This window comes from Lithobates pipiens, unplaced genomic scaffold (assembly GCF_037356315.1).
Source record: "Lithobates pipiens isolate NorthernLeopardFrog02 unplaced genomic scaffold, aLitPip1_a1.2 Scaffold_19, whole genome shotgun sequence".
In the NCBI taxonomy this organism is placed as follows: domain Eukaryota; kingdom Metazoa; phylum Chordata; class Amphibia; order Anura; family Ranidae; genus Lithobates; species Lithobates pipiens.
Genome location: NW_027507764.1, coordinates 233271383 through 233298281, shown reverse-complemented (window position 1 = coordinate 233298281; position 26899 = coordinate 233271383).

Below are 26899 nucleotides of genomic sequence, written 5' to 3'. Positions count from 1 at the left end.
TACCAGCGCGTCAGGGATTTATAATTGTTTTCTTGTATGGAGACATTCAGGGAGCCCTTATGTGCTATCGTGTATATATGTTCCCATTGATCCGCCGTTATTTCTAACTGCATTTCTTTTTCCCATGCTTTAGGGGCCTTCCCATCTTTGGCAGATATATTTGCAAATAACATGGCATATGTGTTGGAAATCAAGTGTCGTTGGGGTGTTGACTGAGAGCATAGGCTTTTAAATGGGGATAGGCCTCTGGAAACCTTGGCATTTCGGTTTAATGTTTGTAGGAAATGACGAATTTGAAAATAGGACCAATATGGGATAGGAGCTTCAGTGTGGTTGGGGATTAGAGTGAGACGGTCTAGTATTAGATCATTGTGGAAAAAATGATGTGCTAGCATGTCGGGGTGTTGCCATTGCTGCGCTAGGAATTGTGTAGACATGCCGGGGGGGAAGGCAGGGTTCATTCTAATAGGGGTGAGAGGGCCTGGGATAGATGATACAGGTATGTGCTCGATTTGCAGATTTCTCTAAAAGATCGGAGGGTCGCGTCGATAAAAGGGTGTTTTTTCCATAGGGGAGAAATGAAAGATGATTCTATCCATGGAGATAAATGTAGCGGGACGGGGGAGGTCGAATTTTCCAGAGCAACCCAATCTTTATATCGGCCGTGTACGGCCCAGTCTACAATTCTAGAGAGCTGGCAGGCCCAATAATATTTTCTAAGGTCTGGGAGACCAGGGGAGTTTTTTTTTATGTAAAGTGTCGCATAAGGCCATTAAATGGGATAGTGTGGGTGCTAGGATCGGGGGTCTTTCTTTATGTGGTCTCCAGACCAAGTAGTCCAAGGTGTTATTGGGGGTTGCCTGTCTTTCTATGTCCACCCAGTCTGGTTTTGGGCCTTTAGAATAGATGGCCGAGAATTGGCAAAGTTGAACAGCTTGATAATACCACCATATGTTAGGGAGACCCAGACCCCCCTTTCTTCTTGCTCTAAATAATACTTTCTTAGAGAGACTATGTCCCTTGCCCCCCCCAAACGAACTGTAGAATTTCTGATTGAAGTTTGTCTAGGGTAGTGATGGCAAACCTTGGCACCCCAGATGTTTTGGAACTACCTTTCCCATGATTCTCATCCACACTGCAGTGTAGTTGAGCATCATGGGAAATGTAGTTCCAAAACATCTGGGGTGCTAAGGTTCGCCATCACCAGTCTAGGGACTGGGAGTGCTTTTTGATGGGTATGGGAAGAGACCGGAAGAGATACAGAAGTTTGGGTAGTAGGGTCATCTTTACAGAATTTACTCTTCCCAGCCAGGACATTTTATATATGGACCATTGTGCAAGTTCATCCGAGAGTTTCTTGAACATGGGGGGGTAATTGTGATGGTACAGTAGTTCTATTTTAGGGATGAGGGTCACACTTAAATAGGGAAGAGAGGAGATGCACCAGGAAAAGGCAAAGTGAGATTTAAGTCTGTCAACTAGGTCTAGGGGGGTTGTGATATTCAAAGCCATTGATTTGGCCATATTAACTTGAAGGCCTGAAATGGTATAAAATGTGTTGGGAAGTCAGAGAATATTGGGAGTCGAAATGAGAGGGGAGGTAATGAACAGGAGGAAGTCATCCACAAATAGGGCACATTTGTACGAATGTTGGTCGCATTTTACTTCCTGTATATCAGGATGTTGTCTAATAGCTAGAGCTAAGGTTTCTATTGCTATGGCAAAGAGGATTGGTGATAATGGGAACTCTTGTCTGGTACCTTTTACAATTGGGATTTGATCAGAGAGGTGTCCTTGCAGTTTTATCTGGGCTTTCGGGGATGAGTATAGTGATGTTAGGGTTCTGAGAAATTCTGGGCCAAAGCCCCATTTTTGTAGAATGGTAAAGAGATATGGCCAGGTGATCGTGTCAAAAGCCTTTTGGAGGTCTATGCAAAGAACGTATCCTGGCTGGGAAGGGCCTCTGTCCCATCAGGATTGCATGAGGGAGATTAAATCTACCACTCTCCTGATGTGGTCCGATCCCTGTCTACCGGGAATGAAGCCTACCTGGTCCATATGGATGCAAGAATCTATAAAGGAGGCCATTCTATTTGCTAGAATTTTGGTCATGATCTTTAAGTCATTATTGATTAATGAGATCGGCCTATAGTTGCCTACTTAACAGGGGTCTTTGCCCTGTTTTGGAATTACTGTTATATACGCTAGGTTAGCAGCTGGTTCCAGAGGGGAGCCTTCATGGAAGGAGTTAAAGAAATGGACCAGATGAGGAGAAAGGACCTCAGAAAATGCTTTGTAGTAGTGAGCTGAGAATCCACCCGGACCTGGGGCAGAGTCCGATTTGAGATTCTTGATGACTTCTTGGACCTCCTCCAATTGGAAAGGTGATTCCATGATGGACCGATGGGAGTCCGAGCGTGTGGGGAGATTAATGTCCTCCAAGAAGGAGTCGAGGGAGTCCGGGTCCCCAGGGGACGGTGCCAAATAGAGATTCGAATAGAAAGCCTGAAAGGTTTTGAGGATTTTTTGGGGGTTCTGGGAGTTCCCGAGAGAAATTTGATCTTGGGGAGGGTGAAAGCTTTTATTTTAGAAGAGCGTTTCGCTGCTAAGCGGGGGCCAATTTTATCGGCCTGTAATTAGAACCTGTCGCTCAGCCATCTCAGATGCTTATCGATGTTGGATGTTAGGGCTAAATTCAGGGCCCGACGCGGATTCCAGATCGGCTAGGGTAGCAGGTGTGGATTTAGTCTTATGAGCTTTACTTAGCAGTTTAAATTATTTTTCTAGCTTCTCCACATCCACTTTTCTTTCCCTTTTAAGTTTGGATGCCAGTTGGATTATTTTTCCCCTCCGGACAGCCTTATGGGCTACCCAGAGAGAGCTTGTAGACATGTCTTCAGTGTCATTGAGCAGAAAAAACTCTTTGATATCTTTTTAAAGCATGGTACAGTGGACTGGGTTAGAGAGGAGGGATTTGCTTAGGCGCCACTGGGGTGGCCCAGTGGGCGAGAGGGAGCTGGAGACTCTGACTAACGAGTGGTTTGACCACAGTACTTCATGTATTGAGGTATGAGTCACTGTGTGAATATCTGAGTTAGGGATAAAGATGTGGTCAATTCTGGCGTATGTTTTATGGGGTGTAGAGTAGTGAGTGAAGTCCCTAGCTGAGGGGTTTATTTCCCTCCATGCATCAATCAGGCCGAAGTCATGCAGAAGACGGGCTATTCTGAGGCTTTGTTTGGCTGTTTTTTTGAAGTGGGGTATGTCTTGGGAGGATTTCTCTAAGTTGTGGTCAAATGTGATATTTGAGTCACCTCCTAGAATAACTTTACCTTCCAGGAGAGAGGAGAGGGTGGAAAGCATGGAGGTGAAAAAGCATGCCTGGCCCTGGTTAGGGGCGTAGTAAGAAACAATAGAGTACATAGCCCCCTCTATGAGCCCCTTGACAATTCTGTGTCTTTAAATGTGTGCACGTGTACAAAAAGGATTTGTTTAGCTAAAAGAATGGTCACCCCCCCCCCCTCTTTTTGGCATCGGCATTTGCCAGGTAGAAAGTAGGGAAGCTGCGGTGGAGGAAGGAGGGGGTATAGCTAGCGGGGAAATGGGTCTCCTGGAGTAGGACAATATCAAGGCTTCTGGCATGATAGCTCTGGAAGGTCTTTCTGCATTTGGATTAAGCCCCTGTGTGTTAAGAGGCAAATTTTAAAAATAGCTGATGTGAATTTGTGTCAGCAATGAACGTTAGGGGTGGTCAGCGAAAATGTGTGAATGGAGCTTACCTTTGTATTTGTCAGGGCTGGCTTAGCCCTTCCTTCTCTGGGCTGGCGGCTCAGCTGTCAGCTAATTGCCAGCTCCCATCTCCCTCCACAGTTACCAGCTGTTCCTTATCCAGCTCGTCTGACCTGCCTACTTAAAGGTGTCCAGCTCACTTCATATCTGCCTTCGCCTTGGTCACATCACAAGAAACCATCTCCTGTGGTTCTGTTCAAAGACTGGATTGCTGGCATCCCTTCTGGCTCCTTATCCTTCTTGCTGTTGCTCTACTTGGATCCTTGACTTCTGGCCTGGCTGATTACCTGATCTGGTTATTGAACTCTGGACTGGCTTACTACTCGATCCGGTTACTGGACTCTGGCTATGCTTTGACTACGCTTTCTCTATTTACCTTTTTATTTAATAAACAAGTGTGATTTAATTGTACTTCTGTCTCTGTCTGATTCATGGTTTCTGACAGTATTGGGAGTGCTGATATCCTCTTTAGGGGGATCGGTCGTCTGGTCGAACCCTGGGGGAGGATCAGAGAGTGTTCTCCGCGAGAATTCCTGGGGAATGAGGAGGAGGAGAGATGGAGAGAGGAGTGGGAATATGGGTGAAGTAGGGAAAGAGGCATAAAAGGCAAGAGCAGAGAGAGTGAGAAGATGGATAAGTAACGCACAAATTGAGCTTAAAACAATCATGTAGAAAATTTAAAAGTAAAGTAACTGGACTGGAAAACCAAGTCCTAGTCCAAGTACCCCGATAAGGGGGCACACAGATAAAGTGCAACCCCGTAGGGGATTGTCTACCTGATGTCCCCAGAAGGGAGTTAAGTCCCTCTGCGTCACAACAGAGCGAGTGGCATGTCAAGCTGCTCCAGGCCATCAGGTCCCCCGCTAAGGGGCCAGACCAATATGGGACCGGCTTAAAAGTAGAAATATCATGAGGCATTCAAAATCAAAACATTAATTGGTAAAGTAAGGTAACAGAATCTAATTTGTAAGGGGAGGGGTAACCGCAGAGGGAGGGATGGGAAGGAGAGGTGGAGGATGAGGCTGGTAGGCCCAACTAAAGGGGAGATGCTGTAAAGGCACAACTAATATGAAACAAATTAGTTAACATAAAGCAGTGGCTTCCCCATCCGGGGAGGAATGTTCAAGAAGGTTAGGTATCCCAGTTAGCCATTAAGAGGGCTAATGGGGTCTAACATAGTGTGGTTAAAGACCTGGCCTGAATGTCCAGATTCAGAACTGTGCGGGGATGCCCCCTACACAAGCCTGGTGGGAGCGCAATTATCGCTCAAAAAATGGGAAAGGTGCCTCCTGGTCCGGAGTAAGAAAGGGGTCTCTCATCTCGGAGGGTGGGAGTCGCGGTGTCTCTTGGGCAGTTGTTTGTTCCACAACGGGGTAAGAGGGCTGCCCGGGGGTGGGCGTTTGGAGGATCCCGATTTGTCTGTCTTGTGAGATGGAGCAAGTTCTTGGGAGATATGTCCTAGTTGCATCAGAAGATGCTCCCCATCCTGAAAGTTGGAGAAGACATATGATTTGTCTCTGAAGTGAAACTGGAGGTGAAATGCAAATGACCAGCGATACTTGATGCAGTTTTGGGTGAGGAGCTCTAGAAGGGGCTTGAGGGATCTCTGTTTCTGGACCGTGGTAGGAGAGATGTCCGCAAAGATTGGATCTTGTTCCCTTGGAAGGAGAGGTTGTCCAGGTTGCGGGTTTTTCCCATAACGTCTTCCTTGATGCTATAATAATGGGGCTTGATGACAATGTCCCTCGGGAGGCCATCTTGTCGGGGGCGTTGGAGGGCTCTGTGTGCCCTGTCCAGTTCCAGCCTGATACCCTGAATATCTGGTATGAGCTCTTTGATAAACAACTTGACAGGGCTAGGAACGTCCGTAACAGATTTGGGGATCCCACGTATGTGAAAATTTACCTCCTGCTTCTGTTTTCCAAATCATCTATTTTGGATCATGCTGCTTCTAGTTGGTCTTGTAAAGTTTTGATGCAATTGGTGTTTTGATTGGTGCGGGCAGCAGTATTGTCAACCACCTGCTCAATGGCGTCTATGCGGGCTCCCAAACTCTGCAAGTCAGCTTTAATGGTGACAGTAATCTGTGTGGAGTTGTGTGCCAGGCCTGCGGCCATCATTTCAGAAAAACTCTGTAACATATGTTGCATGTCCGGGGACTGAATGGACTGCATGGAGGAGGGATGGTGGGGGCCTGCCAGGCCTGCAGGGGATTGCAACATGGGGGTGTGGAGGAAATCTCCTAATGCCCTGTTTAGCAGGGACTCTGAGGAGATCCCTTGGGGGGTGCAAGTACTCACACGTGTTGCCAGCATGTGGTTCTGTTGCTGGTAAAGGCAAGGATGGTCTGCAATGGAGTCTGGGTCCTCCATGCTTCCGCGTGTGGGTGCTGTGGCCAGCATCTTGGGAGGAGCAGGGGTCACAAGTTAATGTCCAGCTGGTGGCTCACCTCGCTTTTTTGTGAGCCGCTCGGCATGCGGGGTTGTGCCTGGGTCTCCCGAGGAGAGATGGGTATGATTTCGGCCGGACCCAACTTGATCTAAGCGCTCAGGGGGCAGAGAATGGCCGGAGGGGTGCGGAACCTCTGTTCAGAGCGTCTTCCCAGAAGTCCCGCGCAAGCGCACTCTCTTGTTCTGGTATTTAATGCCGCTTCCATTTGTCACCCTCCTTAATCCTCACGAGATTGTATTCCCCTCTCAAATCAAGCTTTGTGAAAACCGCTGCTCCCTTGAGGTGGTCAAATAAGTCCATAATCAATGAAATCGGATAGGTATTCTTAATCGTGAAATGATTGAGACCCCTATAATCAATACAAGGCCTCAGTTCACCATTCTTCTTCTTCACAAAGAAGAAACCAGCACCAGCAGGAGATGAGAATTTGTGGATGAAACCTTGAGAAAGTGCATCTACAACATACTCCTCCGTGGCTTTATCCTCCAAGACCAACAAAGGGTAAACCCGGCCACAATGGGGTATGGCACCAGGCTGAATGTCAATTGCACAATCATACGGCCAATGTGCAGACAAACTACCGGATTGATCTTTGTCAAAGACACAGCTAAAATCGCGGTACTCCTCCGGCAGGGAGGAGAGTGAAGAGATGCACAGGACCTTGCCTCTGTAACCAAGGATAACCAATATCCAGTGGAAACTTAGGTGAGGAAATAACTTGGAATTGGATTATCTCATGGTGAAGAGGAGTCCCTATGGCCATGGACAATGGAACAGCCTCATGAGTCATATGGGCAGGGTGTAGATCTCTCCCGTCAAGAGCTTCAATAGCAAGTGGAGTGTCACGCAGATGCAGCAGAATCGAGTGCTTCGATACAAAGGAGGCATCAATGAACAGGCCTGCAGCCCCAGAGTCGATTAGAGCCTGTATCTTGACGGACGACTCAGCCCAAGAAAGGGTAACCAAAACTAGGGGCTTATCCTTCTGGATATCTGGGGATGAAACAATGCCAACTAAGGTCTGTCCATGACAGGACCTCACGGTGTGGGTGTTCCCTGGGCTGGTAGGTTAAGACTTCAAAAAGTGGCCTGTCTGGCCACAATAAAGGCACAATAAAGGCAAAGATATTATGAAACCTACTTTGCTTCTGTCTGTGGGAAATGCCTGCGGCAGCATCTCAGAGCATATCTCAATCTGGTTGAGAAACCCTCTGCATTGGACTGGATTGCTCCCAAATTGCTGGGGAAGCGGAGTGGGACCAGACATACCTCTTATTGAGTTAATACTCAAGGAGGGTGTCTGCACAGAGACTGGAGCAGCAGCTGGGATGGCCTGCAACACAGGTTGTACCAGAGCAGCCACAGTGGGAGATTCCAGGTGAGCCGTGCGACTCAGCAGCTTTGTAATGCTATGACAAACTGATCCATGCGGTGATCCTGCTCACCCAATCTGGAAAAAATATTAAAGTGAATTGACTGCATCTTCTGAATTCATGGCTTTTGCCTATTGTCAGAAACCATGAACCAGACCGTGACAGAAGTACAGTTAAATCACGCTTGTTTAATAATAAAAGTAAATAGAACAAACGTAGTCAAAACATAGCAAAAGTTCGGTAACCGGAATGGATATTCAGACAAGCCAGAAAGTCAGGAAGCCAGCGATCAGCATCGTGGAATAGCAAGTAGGATCTGAAGCCAGAAGGAATGTCATCCAAGCAAGTCTTTAACAGGAATGCAGGAGATAGTCTTTGTGATGTTGACCAAGGTGAAGGCAGGGATCATCTGGGCTGAACGGTTTAGGCAGGCAAATGGAAAATTAACAAGGAAAAAATGTAATCAAAACTAATAGAAAAATAACAGAAAGGAGAAATAAATGTTTTAGTGACAATAAACAACAATCAAATGGACACAAAACGAGGAAAAACAAAACAAAAAGTACACTAGGAGGTCTGTTTATAAAAAAAATTGCTTTGGGAAAGACTCAACATTCATGCAATGAATATTACATGTTTGTAATATGTGTGTAATAGTTTCCTTGTTGTCTTTCACCAGGCAAATGTAACATCACAACATTCATTTCGAATAGAAATAAAAGCTATAAGAACATCCAGCTACAGAGTTAACATTCACCAATGGAGAAAATATCCTGACACTAATTCGAATGTTCTTATCATATATAGTGTTAGTGTTATAGTGTTATAATGTTAGGCCATTTTCTCTGCTGGTGAATGTTAACTCCCAGGGTCCTATGTTTTCATAACTATTTTTCCAAAAAAAAAGCCTGTCGGATGCTGGCTGAATGGGACTTTGGAGAAGATTTGGTACAGCCAGAGGGAGTCAATCCTTGACACTTATAAGGATGAGCAAAGGGTACCAAGGCCCCTTCAGCCAATCTGCAATCATCACCAGAACTGTCACCTTCCTCCGCCACAGCCTCAGCTGGAAGCTGAGAATCAGAGGGAGCAGCAGAAAGGCATAAGCTGTCTTGGAGATCCACTCCGCAGTCAGCACCTCCACCCCAATAGCTTGCGGATTCTGGGCCTTAGAATCGAACTTCAGCAACTTGGTGTTGACTAGGGATGTGAGCGGTCTACCTCTGGAAGAAAAATACCAAGCTCTTTTAGTTATAGAAAGAATCGCAGTAGTCTGGACCATTCATTGTCATCCAAACTTGTCCTGGACAAATAGTTTGTCTGAAGATTCTTCTGACCAGGCACATAGGTCGCAGAAAGCTGCATAAGATTGACATGGGCAGATTCTAGAATTAGAGAAACCTCCTTCAGAAGGGAGAGACTGAGCCTTGTTTCCAAATGTAGGCCATGGTCGCTGTTCTATCCAACTTTACCAGGACAGACTTACCCCGGAACATTGCAGACGATTTTGTTTCTTCAACCATAAGTTTAGGCCACTGGTCCAGAAACCTGACTTGAACGGGAGCGAGAGTTAAACTGAGCCTACCTGAGCTTCTGGAGTGAGGCGATTTCTATGGCTCAATATGAGACATGAAGGATGAAAGATCTTCAAATATGGCCTAAAATGCTTGTGTGAACCACCAAAGCCCTACCGCAGAGGAGCTACATAGTGCTGCAAGGCATGTACTTGGGAGGCACAATCTCAAAATAACAGAAAGCATCCTGACATGGAACTCTTTACTGACTTCTTGGTTTATGCTTTGGTCTCCAAGTTTTCCCTGGACTCCCGGTAAGAAATGCAAAAGCTAACCTCTCTGGAGTAAGAGTGAACGTGGAAAATGACTTGAGTTTTTCAGTCTCCTTTAACTCAGCAGACATTCATCTTGAGGCAGGAAGCCAAAGTGACCACTATTAAATTTAGACTTGACCTTCTATGATCAAGAAAAATGCAGTGATAGCGTTTTTCCTTGAAGGCCACAACATCTTCTGATGGTAAGGACATGTATATGGCCAACCCCACAAGGGACACTCACTGACCAGAGGGGTGATCCCAACCCCTGGACATCTTTCAGTTCAAAAAGGCATAACTTTTACTGCCTGCTGTGACAATATACTCCAATCTTGTAGAAGGAGCACTTGATCCAGCCAACATAATTGTCAGAAAATTGTCAAGCTGTCCTCTAGAGGTACTTCAAATACTTCCAAAGCTTCACCTCTATTTAAATGCATTTCACCAATCTTACCAATCTGGACAAAGGTCATCATCTTCCTGTTTAAAGGAGACTGAAGAAGATTGATTGGCTTGAGAAGGCCCTGAATATCATGTCCATCCAGAAAGACTGCACATCGCTGGAATAGATGGCCCTTGCAGAAGATGAATTCAGCAATTCCTTTAGAGTGTCTTGACCATATGCTTAATTGTGACAACTTGGTCACCATCATCTTAATCACAGCCTGCCTGAACAAAGTAGGAATCACATGTTTATTCACCTCTACTTGGGAAGAATCTGATAAGGGTTAATTTGCCTGAGGAGGTTCTGAGACTACTTATTGGCACCATATATGACCCCTTCACAGAGTGAGTGGAAACGACTTCTTTAGAGAGTGTATTGACCACATGTCAATATAAAGAATGTGACAACCAGTTCGGTGTCGTTGTTATTTTATCCTCAGTCGCTTGAACAAGGCAACATTCTTGCAGTCATGCTCGTCTGTCTTCTCTTTGGAAGAACCTGAAGCTGATTGCATGCCTGGGAAGGCTCAAGACTGCCGGTAACCCTTTCACAGGGTGAGTGGAAACAATCTGTTAGAGTGTTTTGACCACATGCCTAATGAATGTGACAACCTGTTATGCCCTGTACATATGACTGGTTTTCCCATCAGAATAAACTCTGAAGGTTTTTCTGAAGGAGTTCCGACGGAATTCCACTGAAACTGTCTTGCATACACACGATCACACCGTCCGATCGCCAAGAACTCGGTGATGTACAGCACCTACGACGGGACTAGAAAAAGGAAGTTCAATAGCCACTTTGGTCTCCTTCTGCTAATCTCGTGTTAGTAGAAGTTTGCTTAGAGACGATTCACGCTTTTCAGATGCCAGCTTTTTCAGATCATTTTACTGCTGTTCAGTTTGTGCTTGTGGGTTTGTATCTGGTTTTCAGTGGGTGCAGTAAGTTCGTATGTGTTTTTCAGTGCGTTCTTATCCGCTCGTTGCTGATTTTCAGCTCCCTATTCACGGGCCTTGCTGTTCTTCAGTGCGTTCTGTTAAGTATGTTCTGACCAGCTGACAATTTTGAAGCCATGTTGCGGTTACGTTCTCCTCGTACAGTTCGTGCTGTGTGAGGGCTTGATGTTGGGGTTTATACTTTGACCCAAGTCCAGTCCATGAACAGGGCGAGGAGGAGTTCATGGACCAAGAATTGGTAACTCCAGCGTGACCAATTTTCGCACATGCCTCTGCTGCGTTAGATCCCAGAGAATAATCCTGATGATTTCAGGAACTTTCTCCAGATGACAGACCCCGTCTTTCACCATCTGTTGGCTTTGCTGACCCCTTATATCAGTAGGCAGGATACCTGCATGAGACAAGCCATCAGAGGCTAGTCGCCACCTTGTGGTACTTGCCAACTGGGAGAGGTCTACAGGACCTCACGTTCTCTACAGACATCTCCTCCTAGGCTCTGGGGATCATTATTCCAGAGACCTGTTCTGCCATCATTCAGGTCCTGCAGAAGGACTATATTAAGGTAAGTTTTATCGTTTTAACATCACATTATATGTATTTAATGTTTGCTACTGTATTGTGTTGTATTTCTTTCATCATTCCCTAATTACCATGATTGTAATATGCTGTGAATGTCCCCTTTATCCGCATGCATGCTGTAAGCTTTTAATGCTCCTTTTTTGGCCTACATACATATTTGCCTTCACTAACCTCCCCAGCATGCTATCCTGGGCCCATATACACCTATAGCCTAATCCCTTAACAATGGATTTTGTCAGCTCCATTGTAGTGCTTTACCCTAAACACCCCCTAAAATGTGTACAAATGTTATGTGTGTCCTTAAAATCAGGCAGAGTGCTGGTGGATTTTTTTATTTTTGGCTCCCAAAGTCATCTCAACCCCCCCTCCCCTAAAATTTGATCAATGGGCCATCAGAAAGGGTGAGGAATCTGATAAGTGGGCCTTATAGTTTTGTCTTTACATACTCCTTAAAATAAATGTTATATTGATGTTGTGCAAGCCCTTGTACACACAGTCGGAGATTTCCACAACCAAATCCGTCGGATTTTGCCCGTCGGATTTTGTCCGTCGGATCTTGTCCGAAACTGTTGCATACACACGGTCGGACAAAGTTGGCGAAAAATCCGATCTTTCAGAAAGTGATGACGTAATTTCGTTACGATGGGACTACATTCAGGCTAGTAGCCAATAGCTTTGATGTAGGAATTTGATCTGAGCATGCGTGGCACTTGGTCCGATCAAAATTCTCTACACATGATCGGAGTATGTCCGACCGGCCCAGTTGGTCGGAAAATATTTCCAACATGTTGGAAAATTGGGTCCGACGGATATTCCGATGGAATCAGTCCGATGCATACCACACACAGTCGGATTATACGACGATAGGACACATTCCGACGGATTCTCCGACCGTGTGTACAAGGGCTAAGAATGTTTTTTCTGTAATCTGCTTGCAATGTTATGTGCAAAAGTACTTTTTTTTCTTGTTTGATGCCACAGTTTCCTGCAATTCCACAGGAATGGCAGACTGTGGCCTCCCATTTTGCCGACTGTTGAGACTTTTCCAACTGTGGAGGGGCTATAGATGGGAAGCACATCCATATCGTGCCACCACCCCATTCGGGGTCTTACTATTATAACAGTAAGGGGTTTAATAGTGTAGTGTTAATGGTGGTAGTGTCAGCGCAATATGAGTTTCTCTATGTGGACGTGGGGAAGAATGGCCGGATGTCGGATGGAGGAGTCTTCGCCCATATGGAGTTTTACCAGCATCTCCAGACTGGTGGCCTGGCATTGCCACCTGATGCAAATAACGTGGACTCCCCTTCGTCTTTATTGCAGATGAAGCCTTCGGTCTGGGCGAGTACCTAATGAGGCCATTCCCCCAAACGACCCTCACCCTGGAGAGTAGGTTTTTTAACTACCGGCTGGCCAGAGTGCGAAGAGTTGTTGAGAATACCTTTGGGATAATGGCCAGCCGGTTCTGCCTGTTTCTGACAGCAATCCATATGACAGACTACAAAATCAACCATATCATCCTATCCTGCTGCATACTGCACAATTATTTAAGAAAAAATGCCCAAAATTATATTGCCTCAGTTGGGCCTAAGGCTGGACTTATTACTGAGAATCCCCTGACAGGCCTTGATACTGGCCATCCTGGCCTGGCCCCCCCAAAGCGCCTGTGAAGTTCGGGAGAAATATGGAAATTATTGTAAAAGCCAAATTTTGAGGATGCGCACAAATTGGGGATTTCCCTCCTAATCCCATGCCTAATGTCAACATGTGCTATCTCCCATCATGGGGAATCAATGGACATGTTTTGGGGGCGCAACCCCTTCCTCTCACCTATTCATTTGGGAGGAAGGGGTTGTACCCACCAAACACATACATTGAAATCCCCTGATGGCAGATAGTACATGTTGACACACTGTGTGCATCTTCAAAATGTGGCTTTTACTAATTCCTAAAAAATGTGTTTTTAAGACAACAACAATTAAGAAAATGGTTGTATTTTGAAGATCTTTTAAATGCTCCCCAACACATCAATCATGTTGTTCATTTGTTGCTCCAGAAAATTTTGTTTATTTCTTATGATGTCTATTTCACAATTCCATGTCATGATGTCCTGGATTAGTAGTTATGCACTTGCACTTGTGAATTTTTGAGCTTGATCTTCCACAACCAGCAAATCACCTAAAAAATTTGGAAAAACGGGGGGCGTGGCTACCGAGCTACTGCATGGACGTGTGAGCAGATAGCTCCGTGCTGGAGACCGGGGAACGACGCTTAACGGAGAGGACTTTAACTCTATCTAACCACTACCTGCGTGGGAACTATCCCTCATTCCCTCGGCATGGCCAAAAAGAGGAAAGGAGTCTCACAGCTCCATAAACTTCAACACTTCTTCCCGCAGAAAGACCGCGGCCTACTCCAAGATGGCGCCGGAGACGCCTAGCCGCCTACCTCCAGCGAATCTGCGACATCCTCTCCGAGCCCGAAGCACAGCCCCAGCGTGTCCAGAGACCCTCCGGATGTCTCTTCTCCGCTGTCCCGGAGCCCGGCGAAATCTAAACCCCGTCTGACGGTGGACGTGACCGCCGACAAGGTGAGCGGGGACCACGAGGGCTTGGATGATACTAGGGAACTAGCTGAAACGCTCCATTCGTTCCCCACCACCAACCAGCCGGTGTCTGACACCACGTTGAAAGACATGCTAGTGTCCCTTCGCAGCTCCCTCCACGCGGACCTAATGGACTGCATGCAGAGTTTTAAGGCAGACATGGGGGAGCTGGGAGACAGAGTATCTCATGTGGAGGAAAAAATGGGCGATTATGCCACCTCTTATAACTCATTAGTTGATGCCCATAATGAGCAGGCTGACGAGGTGTCCTGGCTTAGGTCAAAGGTCGCTGACCTTGAAGATAGATCCCGCCGCAACAACCTCAAAATCAGGGGGATCCCCGAAGTGATCACCCCGGGCCAACTATTGCAATATGCTCAAACTATGATGAGATCCTTTCTGCCGGACGCTACTGACTCTGATTTAGTGATTGACAGGATCCATCGACTCCCCAAACCGTCCCATCTACCAGACAACATCCCTAGGGATGTCCTTATGCGGGTACATTTTTACCACATTAAAGAAAATTTCATGTCTGCTCATCGCAAAAACAAACAACCACCTGAATGCTATGCACATATTCAGCTTTTTGCGGACTTGTCCCAGTACACCATGCAGAAACGTAAAGCCCTGTTATCCATTACTAAAGCTCTGCGTAACCACGCCATCTTATACCGCTGGGGATATCCGGCTAAGTTACATATCACTAAAGATGAGCAGGTGTCTGTGGTCAATTCCCTGGAGGAAGGACTGAAGCTGCTTAGAGCATGGGACATCCTTCCAGCTCAATCAGAATCTCACACTTCTCCACCAGCTTCAATGGATGTCGGCGACACCTGGCAGGTTGTATCCAGGAAACACAAAAATGCCTCCTCCAGGAGACGCACTTGATCTCTCCGTCACACACTACCAACCTATTCGACAATACCCGGCTCCCCTAGCACGTATGCCACCGAGTGTTTTCTACACCCCATGACATTTAGTGCAGAAATTCTGCCACGGGCCCCTGGAAAGGGCCCCTTTCTTAATCCGGAGCAAGATAAAGCTCCGAGTTTATTTTTTTTACTGTTTCTCTTTCTCTACGTGCAACCATGTTGGTTTTGCTTTCCCCTGCTTGCTGTTTTTTCTCTTTTTTTCTCTCTCCCTTCTGTTCTATTCCCCCCTCACTTCTTCACAGGATGGACTCGTTTAATTTCTCAGATTCCCAGTCTCACTGCTGAAGACCGTTTCCACAACAGGATACTCGAGGACCTCTATCTGACCAAGACCGCTTGGGTATGCTTACTACACTCTCTTCCCTATAATGATTGCCAATGGTAAAGTTTGTTTCTTTTAATACACATGGGCTTAACCACCCGGCTAAAAGAGCTGCCCTCTGGAAGGAGGCCAGCAAGCTGAAGGCCGATGTCCTTTGCATACAAGAGTCGCATCTCACACTACAGGACCAACATAGACTCCATCATAAAAAATTCCCACATATTTTCCAAGCCTCGGTGTCACGTAAACATAAAGGAGTTGCTATTCTCATCAGTGCTTCTGTAACCTTCACTCTCAAGTCTTTTACTACCGATCCCGGAGGTCGCTATGTCATTGTTATTGGAGAAATCAACAACAAACTCTATACGGTAGTTAGCCTCTACGCTCCAAACTCTCATCAGCTGAGATTTCTGAAAAGGCTACTGAAAAAAATTGATGAAGTTAAACAGGGTGCTTTACTTATTGGTGGCGATTTTAACATCACTATGGACTACAATATTGACACTACGTCTAAGTCCAAGAGGCTTTTACCCACACTCCAATCCACTTTGCACTCCGCAGAACTGTATGACATCTGGAGATGTAGGCATCCTGGTGAAAAGGATTTTTCATTTCACTCAGCCAGGCATAATACTTATTCCCGTATAGATATGATTGTTGGGGATAGAGGTATATTGCGGGCAACATCCTCCTCCGCTATCCATGACATAACTTGGTCAGATCATGCGCCAGTATCGGTGGTGGTGGCGGAGAGGGATGTCCCTTCGGGAGATTTTGTATGGAGGGCTGACTCGAGTCTGCTTCGGATACGGTTATGTGACCTCCTTAACAAAAACACTACAAGAATTTTTTGATATCAACAAAAACTCTGTCTCCGACCCTATGACCCTATGGTGCGCCCACAAGGCGTATATGAGGGGTATTTTGCTACAACTCAGCTCCAGGCTTAAGAAACAGAGATCGAGCAAATTAGATTCTCTGCTTCAAGAAATTAAAACCATTGAGGCTCAAAATAAGGTCACTCCTGGGGCTCCCTTGGCAGACAAGTTGACAGCCCTTCGTTACGAGCTGAGGGGTTTGCTTTTGGACTCTCATGATAAACATATTAAGGCTTTGCAAATTAACCACTATGCTCATGGTAATAGGGCTGGGAAACTTCTCGCTAACAAATTAAAAGACCACAAAACCCGTAACAGAATCCCCTTTATTAGGCGAGCTTCTGATGGTGCTAAAATCTCAGATCCTAGGGGCATAGCGGACGCTTTTGCCGACTACTACTCCTCTCTCTATAACATAGATAAAGACCCTGACACAGTCCAACCCTTAGAAGATGATATCCAGTCTTTCTTGCAGTCCCTTAATCTCCCAACCTTGTCTCACTCGCAGTTCACCTCCCTCAACGCCCCTATATCTGTGAAAGAAATACAAAAAGCCATACATACCTTACCCCTAGGCAAGTCTCCCGGTCCTGACGGCCTTCCAAATGATTATTATAAAGTATTTAAAACGGTGTTATCCCCGACATTACAAGACGTCTTTTCTAAAGCAATTTTAAACGCCTCTTTCCCCCCAGAAATGCTTAGAGCCTATGTAGTTACTATTCCCAAGCCTGGTAAAACTCCTGATGCCCCGTCAAATTTCCGCCCTATATCTCTCCTAAATACTGATGTCAAACTGTATGCAAAAATACTAGCCTTAAGACTTTTAGACACCCTGCCTTCCCTGATCAACCCTGACCAGTCCGGATTCACGACTGGGAGACAGCCCTCGGATGCAACCCGAAGGGTTGTCGACCTGCTCCATCACGCGAAGTCCTGTCGGACGCCTTCTCTGCTCCTTTCTTTGGATGCGGAGAAGGCGTTCGACAGGATACACTGGGGGTATATGGTTCAGGTTCTTAAAAAGTTTGGGTTCACTGGGCCCATACTATCTGCTATTCTTGCCCTCTACTCATCTCCATCCGCACAGGTTTACACGTGAAGTACATTATCTCAGATTTTTAAGATTACGAATGGCACGAGGCAGGGGTGCCCCCTCTCTCCTTCCATCTTTAATTTACTTATTGAACCCCTTGCGGAAAAAATCAGAACACACCCGGACATAATTGGCTTCACTTTCCAAAACACCTCCCATAAGATCAACCTGTTTGCAGACGATGTCATCTTATTTTTAAATGCCCCCGCAAAATCCTTACCCGCTGCTCATTCTATTCTACAAAATTTTAGCCAAATTTCATATTATAAAATACATTTTTCCAAATCCTTAATTTTACCAATCAATGTCCCTACCAATCTTAGAAATACCTTACAAGCCTTGTTTTCTTACACCTGGAGTGAAGTGGGCATAACTTATTTGGGTCTCCGGATAGTTGCTGACCCAACTGAGCTAGCTGACATTAATTACCGCCAGCTCTCCGACCATTTGACTACAGAGACTGCCCGATTATCCAAAGTAGAACTCTCTTGGTCGGGGAGACTGGCTTCATTCAAAATGCTCCTCTTACCACAGATCCTATATATTTTTCGTACACTACCTGTTCCTCTCTCCCCTGCACATTTCAAAAGACTAGATGCCATAATTACTAAATATGTCTGGCAATCCAAAAGACCCAGATGCTCCAAAACTTACTTATTGAAACATAGGAATGCTGGTGGGGTAGGATATCCCATACTCATAGATTACTATAGGGCTTCGCTTCTTGTCCAACTTCGACACTGGTTTCGAGATACGAAGTCCTCGCCCTGGGGATCTATCGAGCAAGCGATATGCCCTACTAGTACGCTGTCAGCTATGCTTTTAATAGACAGGTGGAAACCGTTTCCACTCAAGCAGCTCCCTCTGACCATACAAGCCTCTCTGCTGGCTTGGCGGGCTCTCTGTGCAGCCCCGTCACCTGGCGAAAACTTAATTAATATCCCCGTCCCCATAGATACACTAGCAGACATTATTCCCAACATTCCCACTAAAAGATGGCGGGATAAGGGAATTGAGACGATTGCTGACCTTTTCCATGATAACTCTTTAAAATCCTTTGATGTTCTTGTCCAACAATATGAGTTCCAAGTTCAGGATAACTATCCTTATAGTCAAATCTCCCACTTTTTTAAGTCACTTTCATCCCACAAGTTATATCTCCACGAATCAGCGTGGAATTACCTCACATCCACACAAACTCAAAAGAAGGTAATATCTATATTTTATCTGCTCTTTCAACAAAAAACAATATTTGTTAAAACCACATCTCATATAAAGTGGGAAAGGGACTTGGCAACCACTTATACCATTCAACAGTGGCAGGTAGCATTCAGAACCCTATATAAGGCCACTAGATGTATCAACCACTGGGAACTCCACCAGAAGATTACCCTGAGATGGTATCTGACACCTTATCGCTTGAGCAAGTTTTCCGGCGATCACTCACGACATTGTTGGAGAGGTTGTGGCGAGATAGGTAATCTTAAGCACATCCTATGGTCTTGCAAAAACTTGAGCAGTTACTGGAACTCAGTGTTTCGTCTGATCTCCTCAACCACTGGAATGCTCACCCCCCCTAATATAAGTCTTGCTCTTCTAAACTTAGGTATAGAGCTTTTCCCTCCCGATCTCCGCACCGTGGTTATCCATATACTCCTTGCTGCTAAATCACTTATAACCAAACAATGGAAAAATGCCGTAGCGCCAAATATATCTGATTTATACCGTATCCTTCAAACTACTTCCACATATGAAGTCCTCCTCGCCCGGAAGCGGGGATCGGAGGGAAAGGCCATCCAGCTCTGGAAGGTTTGGCTAGATCAGTTTCCTGCCTAAGTTCCATCTATCACTAACTTGGAGATTATATTATTATAATTTAATAACTATCCCCTTTGATGAAATGTCTATTTTGATAATGGGCCCCCCGATACCTTTCTGATACTTACCCACACAACTCTCTTCCACTCTTCTCCATCCTCTTTTGCTTAACCTTCTTCTCCTCTTTCTGCTTACCCTTTTTCTGCTCTCCCTCTCTCCTTCACTACATATGTCGGAATCTCTACGGTCCTGAGTATATTTTGTTGTAATCTATCAACATTAGATAATGTTCTATACTATCCTAATGCTATTGTTAACAACATTGGTGTGGAGTTACTTGTCTAATACTACAACCGATTGCTACATGCTATATGTTTCTCCTTTATTCTCTGATGTATGTATTACTTTTGTTCTGTTAACCAAAAATCTTTTCAATAAAAATATTGTGAAAAAAAAAAATTTGGAAAAACATGTCTTATAAATATGCAGGCATACATATATTACCTGAAGCTGGGGTGTCAGACACTCACCTGTTGTGGTGACAAGTTCACTAAGTTCCTCCAACTCTCCTTCCTCCAGATCCTCGGGGTGTGTTTTTTGGAGTTCCCTTTTTTTCTCAGGTGGGGGGTTCCTGGTGTCCTCTGTTCCTCTGTAGCACACAGATATTTAGGCATAACCAAATGTATTTAACCTGTATCTGCCCAAAACATTGTATTTAATGAGCGAACAATGTTTACTACTAAATATTTTTACTGTGCCCACTAACCTGAAACGTGCCATTTTAAAATGTTCTACAGTAAAGAAAATCACATGGCGCAGCATGCAACTAATAATAAAGAATCGGAACACACTACAACTGCTTACTTTTTCTAAGCACTCTCTTGATCCTCCTATACTGATCCAGCTCCCTCAGTTTCAGGCCTGACCAGCGTTTCCTTAATTGCTCTTTTGTTCGTCGTGCCCCAAAATTTGTGTGCAGACTCTTCACAACTTTTGTCATAATTTTAGTCTTTCTCACATTCGGGTTTAGATACATTCTTCCCATGATAGTCGGTCGTCCTCAAGATGTCCACTATCTCCATCATCTCAAGGACGGACATATTTGTAGCCTTAAATCGTCGCCTCTGGGATCGTGACATTTCGGCCCCTGGGCATTCCTCCTCCTCGTTACACCAATCACACACCTGCTGTGTCTCCACCATGTCACTCCTACTGAAGAGAAAGGGCAGGGAATAAACTACAAAGAACATCAGTGGCAGGCGACGCGGGCGACGCATGAGCAGTGTATATAAATTAACACACGTGTGTCGTACGTATGTTCGGTGTGCTAAGGAAGGTGGACAAATGTTCTATAACAAAGGTAAAATGTTTTAACTTTGGAACATCAGTGGCCTAAACTGCTTAAAGGCCTATATTGGAATAAGATTATGAGAGTTTAGGCTGACATTAGTGTTTTTGTCTTGTGTATTGTCTTTACAGAAATTACGAATCACTTTAACCACTTGCTTACTGGGCACTTAAATCCCCCTCCTGCCCAGATCAATTTTCAGCTTTCGGCACTGACACACTTTGAATGACAATTACACGGTCATACAACACTGTACCCAAATTAAATTTTTAGCATTTTTTTCCCCACAAATAGAGCTTTCTTTTGGTGGTATTTAATCACAGCTGGGGTTTTTATTTTTTGCTAAACAAACAAACAAAGATGGAAAAAAAAAAAAATCATGTTTAATAGTTTGTTATAAAATTTTGCAAACAGGGAATTTTTCTGCTTCATTGATATGCACTGGTAGGCACTGATAGGCTGCACTGGTGAGCACTGATAGGCTGCACTGATGGGTACTAATAGGCACAGTTAAGGCGGCACTGATAGGCATAGATAAGGTGGCACTGATGTGGACAGGTAAGTCAGAACAGATGGGCACAGATAAGGCGGTACTGATGCCCACTGATAAGATTGCACTGATTGGTTCTTATGGGTGGCACGGATGGGCACTGATAGGTACCCCAGATAGATGGCACTGATGGGCGCTGATAGGTGGCACTGATGGGAACTGATAGGTCGCACTGATGGGCACTGATAGAGGGCACTGATGTGCAGCACTGTCCAGGCCCTGATTGTGGGCACTGATAGGTGGTGCTGTGGGCACTGACAGATGGTACTGTGGGCACTGATAGGTGGTGCTGGTGGGCACTGGTAGGAGGCACTTGTGGGGGGCACAGGTGGGCACTGAGGATCTGGGCATATTGCAGTGAGTGGGACTGATGTCCCGCTCACTGCTGTCCGGTGATCGCCTTTTTTTTTCTCCTCGCGCTGACGCGAAGAGAAAAAATAGCCGATTGCCGGCTGTGTTGACATCACATGATCAGTTGTCATTGGCTGACAGCTGATCACGTGCTAAGTGGTCAGGATCGACTCTCATAGACTCGCTGATCACAGAGCGCGCCGTACGCGCCTTTCAATAGACATCATCCCAGCAATGCAGGTCCACGCTGTAGCCATCAATCGGCTATAGCGCGGATCCCTAGTGGTTAAGGACCCAGAATTTATGGCCAGTTTCATTGACAAGTACAGGGAGATGCGGAATTTGGAGGTGAAACAGTTTATATTATACCAAGAATAAGAGATGGATGACATAGGGATTATTGCGGTGCCAAACAACTCAGATAAAGTGCTTTTTTAAAAATAAAATATTAATTTTATTACATCATAGCAAAAATATACATTATAGAACAGTTGATATTAAAATAATATAATAGGGAGCATGTCATATTCCATAAAGGGCCAGATTGATAGAAGGCCTTGGTACAAATTCAGGTCAGATTGTCCCTACATGTTTCGCCAAGTCATTGGCTTCCTCAGGGGAATAGGACAGGGCCAATAATTTGGTAAAGAGCTCTAGAGAACAGAAAACAGTTTGAATAATAAGAAACATAGCATATTATAGACATTTCCACATTAATTAAACAAAATATTAACATGCTGCAAGGTATTGTGAAATGACATGGATGAAAAAGATCTGCTCTCAGGTTCCTACAGTATCCACAGATGAAACACACCCCATAGTCCCAAAAGACCCGATACCTACCCCAATGAATATCCAGCAGTATGAAGAGCGTGGTGTCCGCCTTAAGGATGGCACCCCAAAACCACCTTAGTGGTATCAGCCTGGATGTCAAACCACTTCCTCAAACTTAATCTATCTAAAACCGAGCTCTTAATAATTCCTCCCCCGGGGGCCCCTTCCCCTGACTTCTCTGTCAAGATCAATGGCACATCTATCAGTCCGTCCCCACATGCCAGGGTGCTAGGGGTAACCTTAGACTCTGAACTGCCCTTTCAGGCCCACATACAATTCCTGTCCAAATCATGCCGCCTTAGCCTCCGCAACATTTCCAGAATACGCCCCTTTTTAACTAATGACACCACCAAGCTTCTAATTCCCTCCCTGGTCACCTCTCGCCTTGACTATTGCAACTCCCTCCTCATTCGATTACCCTTACATAGACTATCCCCCCTTCAGTCCATAATGAATGCTGCTGCCAGACTCAACCACCTTACCAGCCATTCAGTGTCCTCCACCCCTCTCTGCCAATCCCTCCACTGGCTTCCACTCACCCAATGAATAAAATTCAAAGTACTAACAATAATTTACAAAGCCATCCATAACTCTCCACCTAGTTACATCACTAACCTAGTCCCAAAATACCAACCAAGCCGATCTCTTCAGTCATCCCAAGACCTTCTGCTCTCTAGCTACCTTGTTACCTCATCCCATGCTCACCTCCAGGATTTCTCCAGAGCTTCTCCCATCCTTTGGAACTCCCTACCCCAATCTGTCCGACTGTCCCCTAATCTATCCATCTTTAGGAGATCCCTGAAAACCCTTCTCTTCAAAGAAGCCTATCCTGCTTCTAAGTAACACTGTTTTTACTTCCTTCATCAGCTCATCCCCCACAGCTATTACCTTTTGTATCAATTGACCCTTTCTTTTTAGATCGTAAGTTCTAACGAGCAGGGCCCTCTGATTCCTCTTGTACCAAACTGTAATGTAACTGTAATGTCTGCCCTCATGTTGTAAAGCGCTGTGCAAACTGTTGGTGCTATATAAAACCTGTATAATAATAATAATAATAGTGTGGCTGCAGGGGGCGAACAGCGGCCAATAAAACTAGAAAAATAACAGAAAATTATGTTAACATAGGGGCATTTGGCTCAAACGCCACAAAAAGTCCCTGGGGGAATAGGCCAACGTAGCCTCCGTACCTACCCAATCAATAAAGAAGACTATTTTAAAAACAGGGGAGCTGAATAAATGAATATTGATTCAATGAGGTAAGAAGTGGCTCAGGTACTCTAGGAATAAAGATATAATGACTGAAAGAATAAAACAAGAAATATAATGACAGTAATACCACTGGCAAAGAAAGCAACATATAATAACAAAATACTGCAGTAGGGAAGATAGTACCGTATATACTCGAGTATAGGCCGACCCGAATATAAGCCGAGGCCCCCAATTTACCCCCAAAAAAACTGGCAAACTTATTGACTCGTGTATAAGCCGAGGGTGAGACATGCCTGTCCATCCCTGTGTGTCCGTCCATCCCTGTGTGTCCGTCCATCCCTGTGTGTCCGTCCATCCATCCCTGTGTGTGTGTGTCCATCCATCCATCCATCCCTGTGTGTGTGTGTCTCCATCCATCCATCCATCCATCCATCCCTGTGTGTGTGTGTCTCCATCCATCCATCCATCCCTGTGTGTGTGTGTATCCATCCATGTGTGTGTGTGTGTGTGTGTGTGTGTGTGTGTGTGTGTGTGTGTGTGTGTGTGTGTGTGTGTGTCCAGCCTACCTGTGTCCCGAGCCTTTGTCCCGAGCCTCCGTCCCGTGCCTTGCCTCCTTGCCTCCGTGCCTTGCCTCCGTGCCTTGCCGCCGTGCCTTGCCTCCGTCCCGTCCCGTCCCGTGCCGTGCCTTGCCTTGCCTCCGTCCCGTGCCCTCTTCGTCGGCGCCTCGGCGGCCATTGTAAAATTCAAAAGCTGCGCCGCCGCCTTCGCCTGTGATAGGCGGAACACTGAATTTCCCAGCAGCCTGTGTTCCGCCTATCACGTACATCGTATCATCCTCGTCCGTAGTACGAGGATGATACGATGTCCGTGATAGGCGGAACACAGGCTGCTGGGAAATTCAGTGTTCCGCCTATCACAGGCGAAGGCGGAGCCAGAGGCGCGGCTTTTGAATTATAGAATGGCCGCTGTCTGTCTGCTCGACACGCTGATCGAGCGGGCAGACAGCGATGACTCGAGTATAAGCCGAGGGGGGCACTTTCAGCCTCAAAAAAGAGGCTGAAAATCTCGGCTTATACTCGAGTATATACGGTAATTATAGCTTACCCTACAAAGGTAAAGCGTATGTCATTAATACACTGATAGCACAGATGAATGCAAACAAGGCAGCCATAAATAGGAGTGCCTGAAAAATTTTGACCAGCTTGAAAAATGCTGGGGTCAGAATGATAGTCTTTTCTATTTATTAACATTGAATTTGCAAGTAATGAGCTGAACATTGTGTGTGATTTTCCTTTTTTTATACACAGGATGAGCTCAGCCAGGAGGAGGGTCGTGTCCATTGTCAGCCAGGAGGAGGCCCTGTCCAGTGGCAGCCAGGAGGAGGGCATGCCCAGTGGCAGCCAGGAGGTGAGTGGGCCCAGTAGAAGCCTCACCCATTCTCAGGTGCCTCCCCTTTGCCACCAAAAAGGCCTAGGAAGGGGACGATGATGGAGGAGGCAGCATTGGGACTCATTAGGGAAGCAAGTGATGTCCTCAGGAGCCCCCCAATGCTGAAGAGGCCTATGGCTGCTATCTAGCCACCAGGTTGCTAGAATTGGAGAAGGGCCAATGGCTCCTCTGTGAGGGAATTATTTTTGAGGCCCTTCAGAAGGGGTTGAGGGGCCAGCTGACTGAGAACAGTCACATATATGAGCAAGCTCATCCTCCTCCTTCTGCCACAAGTCCACCACCAGAGCCACAGCCTCCAAGGAAAGCTGCAGGGAATGCTGCAGGGAAGACTGCAGGGAAGCGTGGAGGGAAGGCTGCAGCGAAGAGAAGAAAGTGATGACCTGGCTTCAGTTTAGTCTGACAGAAGACGCAGGCTGGTGTAGTACTACAGCCTGGGGACAGATATGTCATATGTTGCTGGTCCTAATCTCTGGGATTCCTGGACCAGATTGTGCTGCAAATTATATGGACTCCTCAAGCTTTCAATTTTCTTTTCCACAGACTTGATGTGTTCCCTGGGGCCAAAAAGCTTCACTAATTCCAAAAGTTTCTCCAGCATTGCCTTCATTTTTATTTTATTACCCAGAATAAATGTATATTTTATTTTCAGAAAATACTTGCCTATGTGTTTTTCTACAAAAAGGACAGTTTGTTTGTGAGCAGGCAGGTACATTTCAAAAAGACAATGTCAAATTAACAAGGGACACCAACCTCCTTGAGGTTAATAAAAAATACAAGATAATAATGTTATTGTGGTAACTTGACACAAAAAAATATATATATGAAGATCACTAGAAAATCATTTTTAATTAATCCTAAAAAAACTTCATAAAATAAAAAATAATAAAAGATGACCATAAAAAATAATTTAACATTATTATGGAGATCGAGCATTTAAATAATACAATATTATTCATGAGATCAGGAGAAATAATCAAGAAATAAGTTTGTGAGAACTCTGTGTGAATATGAGCAGCAAAACAACTTCATTCTTCTAGCATTATAAAGAAGAAAAGAATGCGCTGTATTAAAAGATCACAGAATTAGCAGCGTGAGGAATGTGCTAGCTCTAATACGAACAATAGTTTTACCACACTGAACGCTTCCATCTCGTACTTGCTTTAGAGCATGCGTCATTTTTGGTCCGGAACAGCATACAGACGAGCGGTTTTCCCAATAGGAATTGGTTCCGCCTGACTTTTTCTGTCGGACATTCCGCTCGTGTGTGTACGTGGCATTAGGTGTCTTCATGCTTATTCTTGGTTGCTTGAACAAAGCAGAATTATGCACTCATGTCCATCCGGAAATTTAGAAAATGGGTTGTTTCACCTAGTATGGCTGGGCAGCTTCTCACTGCCAGAGCAGATAACCCTTTCAAAGGGTGAGCAGAAACCACTCCTTTAGAGTGTATTGACAATATGCTTATTGAATGTGACATCCTATTAGGTGTCATCCTTATCCCTGGCTAATTGAGCCAGTACGATACATACTGCCACGCCCATCTGTGTATTCCTCTTATAGAGTCTGAAAACTGGAGAACACATATAAATATAAAAGGATATCCCATATATCTGGAAATTCTGTTTTTTTGAGGGGGTTGGCACAATGGCGCATTAGTAAAGCAAACATGAGAAGCCACCGGAAGGTTATTGCCATGTGCGAACAGACAAAGTATTACTTTGTGTACCTGTTATGCAGAGTACTCCCTGTGGAGGAGCTCAGGCTATAGAGGCTGCAGGGAGCAAGGCACCACAATACCTAGCAATGCAGCATTCATTTGGATACAAAGTATTTTTCAAATTTAGCTCACCCAACCTCTGTCATCCAACCGTAAACACCTGCACAGCGCGGGTGCACATGCATAGGGGAGACTAAGCTAAGCTTCTCCACAGGATGTGGAAACTTTGCAAAAAGATCTGAACAAATTAATGGGGTAAGCAACTACATGGCAAATGAGGTTTAATGTAGAAAAATGTAAAATAATACATTTGGGTGGTAAAAATATGAATGCAATCTATACACTGGGGGGATAACCTCTGGGGCAATC